Genomic DNA, 12,931 nt, shown 5'->3' with positions numbered 1-12,931 from the left:
GTCGGGGGCTGCGTAGCCAGTGCAAATTGATTTGTTCCTTTTTGCTATAAAAATGATCTGATCTGATCCAGATTCAGCAATCTGATGGATATGATCATTATCTATGATTCTGCGTTTTTAGTTTTCTCGTATCCTCAATATTGTGGATGCAACAGATTTTCGTCCTTTGTGGGGGCGGAAAGGGGTAGGGCGAAATTTTGAGATATACGTTTTATAGTGAGATCTAACAGGAGTGCGGATACCAAATTTGGTTACTCTAGCCCTAATAGTCTCTGAGATTTGTGAATATCCCCAGATTTTCGTCCTTTGCGGGGGCGGAAGGGGGTGTGGCGAAATTTTGAAACAAACTCGTCTCGGTCCGATATATTTGGAGTGTGGATACCAAATTTGGTTGCTCTAGCTTTTGTAGTCTCTGAGATCTAGGCGCTAATATTTTACTCTAAGCAAAGCGGCCTATGCTACGTGTGTGTTAGAGAGAGACAGGGTGAGAAAAAATGAAATTGTTTTCTTGATGCTGGCTATAATAATAATACGATCCAATTCAGATTCCGCAGTCTTAAAGATATGGTCATTCTCTACAATTCTACGTTTTTGGTTTTCTTATATTTTTAAAATTGTGGATGCCACAGATTTTCGTCCTTTGTGGGGGCGGAAGTGGGCGGGGCGAAGTTTTGAAATATTTTCGTAGCAGTGACATATCACAGAAGTCTGGATTCAAAACATCGTTGCTCTAGCTCTTATAGTCTTTGAGCACTAGGCGCTAATAGGGACGGACAGACGGACGGACGGACAGACGGACAGACACACATGGCTCAATCGACTCGGTTATTGATGCTGATCAAGAATATATATACTTTATGGGGTCGGAAACGATTCCTTCTGGACGTTACACACAAATTGTTTTCTTGATGCTGGCTATAATAATAATACGATGCAATTCAGATTCCGCAGTCTTAAAGATATGGTCATTCTCTACAATTCTACGTTTTTGGTTTTCTCATATCTTTAAAATTGTGGATGCCACAGATTTTCGTCCTTTGTGGGGGCGAAGTTTTGAAATATTTTTGTGGCAGTGACATATCACAGAAGTCTGGATCCAAAACATCGTTGCTCTAGCTCTTATAGTCTTTGAGCACTAGGCGCTAATATTTTACTCTAAGCAAAGCGGCATATGCTGCGTGTGTGTTAGAGAGAGACAGGGCGAGAAAAAATGACATTGTTTTCTTGATGCTGGCTATAATAATAATACGATGCAATTCAGATTCCGCAGTCTTAAAGATATGGTCATTCTCTACAATTCTACGTTTTTGGTTTTCTCATATCTTTAAAATTGTGGATGCCACAGATTTTCGTCCTTTGTGGGGGCGAAGTTTTGAAATATTTTTGTGGCAGTGACATATCACAGAAGTCTGGATCCAAAACATCGTTGCTCTAGCTCTTATAGTCTTTGAGCACTAGGCGCTAATAGGGACGGACAGACGGACAGACGGACGGACGGACAGACGGACAGACACACATGGCTCAATCGACTCGGTTATTGATGCTGATCAAGAATATATATACTTTATGGCGTCGGAAACGATTCCTTCTGGACGTTACACACATCCACTTTTACCACAAATCTAATATACCCCAATACTCATTTTGAGTACGGGTATAACGAGGGGGAACGTTGTGAGTTGCTGCGGACACCGCAACTATACGGTTATACCCGATACTAAGTCAGTATGGCTCTCCTCCGGCAGACGCCGCTAATATTAAACGACACGACAAAGAGTGCGTGCGAGAGAGACAGAAAATCAGTCTGAGCGTGACGTCGGGGGCTGCGTAGCCAGTGCAAATTGATTTGTTCCTTTTGGCTATAAAAATGATCTGATCTGATCCAGATTCAGCAATCTGATAGATATGATCATTATCTATGATTCTGCGTTTTTCGTTTTCTCGTATCCTCAATATTGTGGATGCAACAGATTTTCGTTCTTTGTGTGGGCGGAAAGGGGTGGGGCGAAACTTTTAGATACAAGTTTTATAGTAAGATCTAACAGGAGTGCGGATACCAAATTTGGTTACTCTAGCCTTAATAGTCTCTGAAATTTTTGAATATCCCCAGATTTTCGTCCTTTGCGGGACCGGAAGGGGGTGTGGCGAAATTTTGAAACAAACTCGTCTCGGTCCGATATATTTGGAGTGTGGATACCAAATTTGGTTGCTCTAGCTTTTGTAGTCTCTGAGATCTAGGCGCTAATATTTTACTCTAAGCAAAGCGGCCTATGCTGCGTGTGTGTTAGAGAGAGACAGGGCGAGAAAAAATGACATTGTTTTCTTGATGCTGGCTACAATAATAATACGATCCAATTCAAATTCTGCAGTCTAAAAGATATGGTCATTCTCAACGATTCTGCTTTTTTGGTTTTCTCGTATTTTAAAAATTGTGGATGCCACAGATTTTCGTCCTTTGTGGGGGCGGAAGTGGGTGGGGCGAAGTTTTAAAATATTTTTGTGGCAGTGACGTATCACAGAAGTCTGGATCCAAAACATCGTTGCTCTAGCTTTTATAGTCTTTGAGCACTAGGCGCTAATAGGGACGAACAGACGGACAGACGGATGGACGGACAGACGGATGAGCGTGACGTCGGGGGCTGCGTAGCCAGTGCAAATTGATTTGTTCCTTTTCGCTATAAAAATGATCTGATCTGATCCAGATTCAGCAATCTGATAGATATGATCATTACCTATGATTCTGCGTTTTTAGTTTTCTTGTATCCTCAATATTGTGGATGCAACAGATTTTCGTCCTTTGTGGGGGCGGAAAGGGGTGGGGCGAAATTTCGAGATATACGTTTTATAGTGAGATCTAACAGGAGTGCGGATACCAAATTTGGTTACTCTAGCCCTAATAGTCTCTGAGATTTGTGAATATCCCAGATTTTCGTCCTTTGCGGGGCGGAAGGGGGTGTGGCGAAATTTTGAAACAAACTCGTCTCGGTCCGATATATTTGGAGTGTGGATACCAAATTTGGTTGCTCTAGCTTTTGTAGTCTCTGAGATCTAGGCGCTAATATTTTACTCTAAGCAAAGCGGCCTATGCTACGTGTGTGTTAGAGAGAGACAGGGTGAGAAAAAATGAAATTGTTTTCTTGATGCTGGCTATAATAATAATACGATCCAATTCAGATTCCGCAGTCTTAAAGATATGGTCATTCTCTACAATTCTACGTTTTTGGTTTTCTTATATTTTTAAAATTGTGGATGCCACAGATTTTCGTCCTTTGTGGGGGCGGAAGTGGGCGGGGCGAAGTTTTGAAATATTTTTGTAGCAGTAACATATCACAGAAGTCTGGATTCAAAACATCGTTGCTCTAGCTCTTATAGTCTTTGAGCACTAGGCGCTAATAGGGACGGACAGACGGACGGACGGACAGACGGACAGACACACATGGCTCAATCGACTCGGTTATTGATGCTGATCAAGAATATATATACTTTATGGGGTCGGAAACGATTCCTTCTGGACGTTACACACAAATTGTTTTCTTGATGCTGGCTATAATAATAATACGATGCAATTCAGATTCCGCAGTCTTAAAGATATGGTCATTCTCTACAATTCTACGTTTTTGGTTTTCTCATATCTTTAAAATTGTGGATGCCACAGATTTTCGTCCTTTGTGGGGGCGAAGTTTTGAAATATTTTTGTGGCAGTGACATATCACAGAAGTCTGGATCCAAAACATCGTTGCTCTAGCTCTTATAGTCTTTGAGCACTAGGCGCTAATAGGGACGGACAGACGGACAGACGGACGGACGGACAGACGGACAGACACACATGGCTCAATCGACTCGGTTATTGATGCTGATCAAGAATATATATACTTTATGGGGTCGGAAACGATTTCTTCTGGACGTTACACACATCCACTTTTACCACAAATCTAATATACCCCAATACTCATTTTGAGTATCGGGTATAACGAGGGGGAACGTTGTGAGTTGCTGCGGACACCGCAACTCTACGGTTATACCCGATACTAAGTCAGTATGACTCTCCTCCGGCAGACGCCGCTAATATTAAACGACACGACAAAGAGTGCGTGCGAGAGAGACAGAAAATCAGTCTGAGCGTGACGTCGGGGGCTGCGTAGCCACAGACGGACAGACACACATGGCTCAATCGACTCGGTTATTGATGCTGATCAAGAATATATATACTTTATGGGGTCGGAAACGATTCCTTCTGGACGTTACACACATCCACTTTTACCACAAATCTAATATACCCCAATACTCATTTTGAGTATCGGGTATAACGAGGGGGAACGTTGTGAGTTGCTGCGGACACCGCAACTCTACGGTTATACCCGATACTAAGTCAGTATGGCTCTCCTCCGGCAGACGCCGCTAATATTAAACGACACGACAAAGAGTGCGTGCGAGAGAGACAGAAAATCAGTCTGAGCGTGACGTCGGGGGCTGCGTAGCCAGTGCAAATTGATTTGTTCCTTTTGGCTATAAAAATGATCTGATCTGATCCAGATTCAGCAATCTGATGGATATGATCATTATCTATGATTCTGCGTTTTTAGTTTTCTCGTATCCTCAATATTGTGGATGCAACAGATTTTCGTCCTTTGTGGGGGCGGAAAGGGGTAGGGCGAAATTTTGAGATATACGTTTTATAGTGAGATCTAACAGGAGTGCGGATACCAAATTTGGTTACTCTAGCCCTAATAGTCTCTGAGATTTGTGAATATCCCCAGATTTTCGTCCTTTGCGGGGGCGGAAGGGGGTGTGGCGAAATTTTGAAACAAACTCGTCTCGGTCCGATATATTTGGAGTGTGGATACCAAATTTGGTTGCTCTAGCTTTTGTAGTCTCTGAGATCTAGGCGCTAATATTTTACTCTAAGCAAAGCGGCCTATGCTACGTGTGTGTTAGAGAGAGACAGGGTGAGAAAAAATGAAATTGTTTTCTTGATGCTGGCTATAATAATAATACGATCCAATTCAGATTCCGCAGTCTTAAAGATATGGTCATTCTCTACAATTCTACGTTTTTGGTTTTCTTATATTTTTAAAATTGTGGATGCCACAGATTTTCGTCCTTTGTGGGGGCGGAAGTGGGCGGGGCGAAGTTTTGAAATATTTTCGTAGCAGTGACATATCACAGAAGTCTGGATTCAAAACATCGTTGCTCTAGCTCTTATAGTCTTTGAGCACTAGGCGCTAATAGGGACGGACAGACGGACGGACGGACAGACGGACAGACACACATGGCTCAATCGACTCGGTTATTGATGCTGATCAAGAATATATATACTTTATGGGGTCGGAAACGATTCCTTCTGGACGTTACACACAAATTGTTTTCTTGATGCTGGCTATAATAATAATACGATGCAATTCAGATTCCGCAGTCTTAAAGATATGGTCATTCTCTACAATTCTACGTTTTTGGTTTTCTCATATCTTTAAAATTGTGGATGCCACAGATTTTCGTCCTTTGTGGGGGCGAAGTTTTGAAATATTTTTGTGGCAGTGACATATCACAGAAGTCTGGATCCAAAAAATTGTTGCTCTAGCTCTTATAGTCTTTGAGCACTAGGCGCTAATATTTTACTCTAAGCAAAGCGGCATATGCTGCGTGTGTGTTAGAGAGAGACAGGGCGAGAAAAAATGACATTGTTTTCTTGATGCTGGCTATAATAATAATACGATGCAATTCAGATTCCGCAGTCTTAAAGATATGGTCATTCTCTACAATTCTACGTTTTTGGTTTTCTCATATCTTTAAAATTGTGGATGCCACAGATTTTCGTCCTTTGTGGGGGCGAAGTTTTGAAATATTTTTGTGGCAGTGACATATCACAGAAGTCTGGATCCAAAACATCGTTGCTCTAGCTCTTATAGTCTTTGAGCACTAGGCGCTAATAGGGACGGACAGACGGACAGACGGACGGACGGACAGACGGACAGACACACATGGCTCAATCGACTCGGTTATTGATGCTGATCAAGAATATATATACTTTATGGGGTCGGAAACGATTTCTTCTGGACGTTACACACATCCACTTTTACCACAAATCTAATATACCCCAATACTCATTTTGAGTATCGGGTATAACGAGGGGGAACGTTGTGAGTTGCTGCGGACACCGCAACTCTACGGTTATACCCGATACTAAGTCAGTATGGCTCTCCTCCGGCAGACGCAGCTAATATTAAACGACACGACAAAGAGTGCGTGCGAGAGAGACAGAAAATCAGTCTGAGCGTGACGTCGGGGGCTGCGTAGCCAGTGCAAATTGATTTGTTCCTTTTGGCTATAAAAATGATCTGATCTGATCCAGATTCAGCAATCTGATGGATATGATCATTATCTATGATTCTGCGTTTTTAGTTTTCTTGTATCCTCAATATTGTGGATGCAACAGATTTTCGTCCTTTGTGGGGGCGGAAAGGGGTGGGGCGAAATTTCGAGATATACGTTTTATAGTGAGATCTAACAGGAGTGCGGATACCAAATTTGGTTACTCTAGCCCTAATAGTCTCTGAGATTTGTGAATATCCCCAGATTTTCGTCCTTTGCGGGGGCGGAAGGGGGTGTGGCGAAATTTTGAAACAAACTCGTCTCGGTCCGATATATTTGGAGTGTGGATACCAAATTTGGTTGCTCTAGCTTTTGTAGTCTCTGAGATCTAGGCGCTAATATTTTACTCTAAGCAAAGCGGCCTATGCTACGTGTGTGTTAGAGAGAGACAGGGTGAGAAAAAATGAAATTGTTTTCTTGATGCTGGCTATAATAATAACACGATCCAATTCAGATTCCGCAGTCTTAAAGATATGGTCATTCTCTACAATTCTACGTTTTTGGTTTTCTTATATTTTTAAAATTGTGGATGCCACAGATTTTCGTCCTTTGTGGGGCGGAAGTGGGCGGGGCGAAGTTTTGAAATATTTTCGTAGCAGTGACATATCACAGAAGTCTGGATTCAAAACATCGTTGCTCTAGCTCTTATAGTCTTTGAGCACTAGGCGCTAATAGGGACGGACAGACGGACGGACGGACAGACGGACAGACACACATGGCTCAATCGACTCGGTTATTGATGCTGATCAAGAATATATATACTTTATGGGGTCGGAAACGATTCCTTCTGGACGTTACACACAAATTGTTTTCTTGATGCTGGCTATAATAATAATACGATGCAATTCAGATTCCGCAGTCTTAAAGATATGGTCATTCTCTACAATTCTACGTTTTTGGTTTTCTTATATTTTTAAAATTGTGGATGCCACAGATTTTCGTCCTTTGTGGGGGCGGAAGTGGGCGGGGCGAAGTTTTGAAATATTTTTGTAGCAGTAACATATCACAGAAGTCTGGATTCAAAACATCGTTGCTCTAGCTCTTATAGTCTTTGAGCACTAGGCGCTAATAGGGACGGACAGACGGACGGACGGACAGACGGACAGACACACATGGCTCAATCGACTCGGTTATTGATGCTGATCAAGAATATATATACTTTATGGGGTCGGAAACGATTCCTTCTGGACGTTACACACAAATTGTTTTCTTGATGCTGGCTATAATAATAATACGATGCAATTCAGATTCCGCAGTCTTAAAGATATGGTCATTCTCTACAATTCTACGTTTTTGGTTTTCTCATATCTTTAAAATTGTGGATGCCACAGATTTTCGTCCTTTGTGGGGGCGAAGTTTTGAAATATTTTTGTGGCAGTGACATATCACAGAAGTCTGGATCCAAAACATCGTTGCTCTAGCTCTTATAGTCTTTGAGCACTAGGCGCTAATAGGGACGGACAGACGGACAGACGGACGGACGGACAGACGGACAGACACACATGGCTCAATCGACTCGGTTATTGATGCTGATCAAGAATATATATACTTTATGGGGTCGGAAACGATTTCTTCTGGACGTTACACACATCCACTTTTACCACAAATCTAATATACCCCAATACTCATTTTGAGTATCGGGTATAACGAGGGGGAACGTTGTGAGTTGCTGCGGACACCGCAACTCTACGGTTATACCCGATACTAAGTCAGTATGGCTCTCCTCCGGCAGACGCCGCTAATATTAAACGACACGACAAAGAGTGCGTGCGAGAGAGACAGAAAATCAGTCTGAGCGTGACGTCGGGGGCTGCGTAGCCACAGACGGACAGACACACATGGCTCAATCGACTCGGTTATTGATGCTGATCAAGAATATATATACTTTATGGGGTCGGAAACGATTCCTTCTGGACGTTACACACATCCACTTTTACCACAAATCTAATATACCCCAATACTCATTTTGAGTATCGGGTATAACGAGGGGGAACGTTGTGAGTTGCTGCGGACACCGCAACTCTACGGTTATACCCGATACTAAGTCAGTATGGCTCTCCTCCGGCAGACGCCGCTAATATTAAACGACACGACAAAGAGTGCGTGCGAGAGAGACAGAAAATCAGTCTGAGCGTGACGTCGGGGGCTGCGTAGCCAGTGCAAATTGATTTGTTCCTTTTGGCTATAAAAATGATCTGATCTGATCCAGATTCAGCAATCTGATGGATATGATCATTATCTATGATTCTGCGTTTTTAGTTTTCTCGTATCCTCAATATTGTGGATGCAACAGATTTTCGTCCTTTGTGGGGGCGGAAAGGGGTAGGGCGAAATTTTGAGATATACGTTTTATAGTGAGATCTAACAGGAGTGCGGATACCAAATTTGGTTACTCTAGCCCTAATAGTCTCTGAGATTTGTGAATATCCCCAGATTTTCGTCCTTTGCGGGGGCGGAAGGGGGTGTGGCGAAATTTTGAAACAAACTCGTCTCGGTCCGATATATTTGGAGTGTGGATACCAAATTTGGTTGCTCTAGCTTTTGTAGTCTCTGAGATCTAGGCGCTAATATTTTACTCTAAGCAAAGCGGCCTATGCTACGTGTGTGTTAGAGAGAGACAGGGTGAGAAAAAATGAAATTGTTTTCTTGATGCTGGCTATAATAATAATACGATCCAATTCAGATTCCGCAGTCTTAAAGATATGGTCATTCTCTACAATTCTACGTTTTTGGTTTTCTTATATTTTTAAAATTGTGGATGCCACAGATTTTCGTCCTTTGTGGGGGCGGAAGTGGGCGGGGCGAAGTTTTGAAATATTTTCGTAGCAGTGACATATCACAGAAGTCTGGATTCAAAACATCGTTGCTCTAGCTCTTATAGTCTTTGAGCACTAGGCGCTAATAGGGACGGACAGACGGACGGACGGACAGACGGACAGACACACATGGCTCAATCGACTCGGTTATTGATGCTGATCAAGAATATATATACTTTATGGGGTCGGAAACGATTCCTTCTGGACGTTACACACAAATTGTTTTCTTGATGCTGGCTATAATAATAATACGATGCAATTCAGATTCCGCAGTCTTAAAGATATGGTCATTCTCTACAATTCTACGTTTTTGGTTTTCTCATATCTTTAAAATTGTGGATGCCACAGATTTTCGTCCTTTGTGGGGGCGAAGTTTTGAAATATTTTTGTGGCAGTGACATATCACAGAAGTCTGGATCCAAAACATCGTTGCTCTAGCTCTTATAGTCTTTGAGCGCTAGGCGCTAATATTTTCCTCTAAGCAAAGCGGCATATGCTGCGTGTGTGTTAGAGAGAGACAGGGCGAGAAAAAATGACATTGTTTTCTTGATGCTGGCTATAATAATAATACGATGCAATTCAGATTCCGCAGTCTTAAAGATATGGTCATTCTCTACAATTCTACGTTTTTGGTTTTCTCATATCTTTAAAATTGTGGATGCCACAGATTTTCGTCCTTTGTGGGGGCGAAGTTTTGAAATATTTTTGTGGCAGTGACATATCACAGAAGTCTGGATCCAAAACATCGTTGCTCTAGCTCTTATAGTCTTTGAGCACTAGGCGCTAATAGGGACGGACAGACGGACAGACGGACGGACGGACAGACGGACAGACACACATGGCTCAATCGACTCGGTTATTGATGCTGATCAAGAATATATATACTTTATGGGGTCGGAAACGATTTCTTCTGGACGTTACACACATCCACTTTTACCACAAATCTAATATACCCCAATACTCATTTTGAGTATCGGGTATAACGAGGGGGAACGTTGTGAGTTGCTGCGGACACCGCAACTCTACGGTTATACCCGATACTAAGTCAGTATGGCTCTCCTCCGGCAGACGCAGCTAATATTAAACGACACGACAAAGAGTGCGTGCGAGAGAGACAGAAAATCAGTCTGAGCGTGACGTCGGGGGCTGCGTAGCCAGTGCAAATTGATTTGTTCCTTTTGGCTATAAAAATGATCTGATCTGATCCAGATTCAGCAATCTGATGGATATGATCATTATCTATGATTCTGCGTTTTTAGTTTTCTTGTATCCTCAATATTGTGGATGCAACAGATTTTCGTCCTTTGTGGGGGCGGAAAGGGGTGGGGCGAAATTTCGAGATATACGTTTTATAGTGAGATCTAACAGGAGTGCGGATACCAAATTTGGTTACTCTAGCCCTAATAGTCTCTGAGATTTGTGAATATCCCCAGATTTTCGTCCTTTGCGGGGGCGGAAGGGGGTGTGGCGAAATTTTGAAACAAACTCGTCTCGGTCCGATATATTTGGAGTGTGGATACCAAATTTGGTTGCTCTAGCTTTTGTAGTCTCTGAGATCTAGGCGCTAATATTTTACTCTAAGCAAAGCGGCCTATGCTACGTGTGTGTTAGAGAGAGACAGGGTGAGAAAAAATGAAATTGTTTTCTTGATGCTGGCTATAATAATAACACGATCCAATTCAGATTCCGCAGTCTTAAAGATATGGTCATTCTCTACAATTCTACGTTTTTGGTTTTCTTATATTTTTAAAATTGTGGATGCCACAGATTTTCGTCCTTTGTGGGGGCGGAAGTGGGCGGGGCGAAGTTTTGAAATATTTTCGTAGCAGTGACATATCACAGAAGTCTGGATTCAAAACATCGTTGCTCTAGCTCTTATAGTCTTTGAGCACTAGGCGCTAATAGGGACGGACAGACGGACGGACGGACAGACGGACAGACACACATGGCTCAATCGACTCGGTTATTGATGCTGATCAAGAATATATATACTTTATGGGGTCGGAAACGATTCCTTCTGGACGTTACACACAAATTGTTTTCTTGATGCTGGCTATAATAATAATACGATGCAATTCAGATTCCGCAGTCTTAAAGATATGGTCATTCTCTACAATTCTACGTTTTTGGTTTTCTCATATCTTTAAAATTGTGGATGCCACAGATTTTCGTCCTTTGTGGGGGCGAAGTTTTGAAATATTTTTGTGGCAGTGACATATCACAGAAGTCTGGATCCAAAACATCGTTGCTCTAGCTCTTATAGTCTTTGAGCACTAGGCGCTAATAGGGACGGACAGACGGACAGACGGACGGACGGACAGACGGACAGACACACATGGCTCAATCGACTCGGTTATTGATGCTGATCAAGAATATATATACTTTATGGGGTCGGAAACGATTCCTTCTGGACGTTACACACATCCACTTTTACCACAAATCTAATATACCCCAATACTCATTTTGAGTATCGGGTATAACGAGGGGGAACGTTGTGAGTTGCTGCGGACACCGCAACTCTACGGTTATACCCGATACTAAGTCAGTATGGCTCTCCTCCGGCAGACGCCGCTAATATTAAACGACACGACAAAGAGTGCGTGCGAGAGAGACAGAAAATCAGTCTGAGCGTGACGTCGTGGGCTGCGTAGCCAGTGCAAATTGATTTGTTCCTTTTGGCTATAAAAATGATCTGATCTGATCCAGATTCAGCAATCTGATGGATATGATCATTATCTATGATTCTGCGTTTTTAGTTTTCTCGTATCCTCAATATTGTGGATGCAACAGATTTTCGTTCTTTGTGGGGGCGGAAAGGGGTGTGGCGAAATTTTGAAACAAACTTGTCTCGGTCCGATATATTAGGAGCTTGGATACCAAATTTGGTTGCTCTAGCTTTTATAGTCTCTGAGATTTAGGCGCTAATGTTTTACTCTAAGCAAAGCCGGCTATGCTACGTGTGTGTTAGAGAGAGACAGGGCGAGAAAAAATTAAATTGTTTTCTTGATGCTGGCTAGAATAATAATACGATCCAATTCAAATTCTGCAGTCTAAAAGATATGGTCATTCTATACGATTCTGCGTTTTTGGTTTTCTCGTATCTTTAAAATTGTGGATGCCACATATTTTCGTCCTTTGTGGGGTCGAAGTTTTGAAATATTTTTGTGGCAGTGACATATCACAGAAGTCTGGATCCAAAACATCGTTGCTCTAGCTCTTATAGTCTTTGAGCACTAGGCGCTAATAGGGACGGACAGACGGACAGACGGACGGACGGACAGACGGACAGACACACATGGCTCAATCGACTCGGTTATTGATGCTGATCAAGAATATATATACTTTATGGGGTCGGAAACGATTCCTTCTGGACGTTACACACATCCACTTTTACCACAAATCTAATATACCCCAATACTCATTTTGAGTATCGGGTATAACGAGGGGGAACGTTGTGAGATGCTGCGGACACCGCAACTCTACGGTTATACCCGATACTAAGTCAGTATGGCTCTCCTCCGGCAGACGCCGCTAATATTAAACGACACGACAAAGAGTGCGTGCGAGAGAGACAGAAAATCAGTCTGAGCGTGACGTCGGGGGCTGCGTAGCCAGTGCAAATTGATTTGTTCCTTTTTGCTATAAAAATGATCTGATCTGATCCAGATTCAGCAATCTGATGGATATGATCATTATCTATGATTCTGCGTTTTTAGTTTTCTCGTATCCTCAATATTGTGGATGCA

The sequence above is a fragment of the Drosophila miranda genome (assembly GCF_003369915.1).
Source record: "Drosophila miranda strain MSH22 chromosome Y unlocalized genomic scaffold, D.miranda_PacBio2.1 Contig_Y1_pilon, whole genome shotgun sequence".
Lineage (NCBI taxonomy): Eukaryota > Metazoa > Arthropoda > Insecta > Diptera > Drosophilidae > Drosophila > Drosophila miranda.
This window is presented reverse-complemented; position numbering follows the sequence as displayed.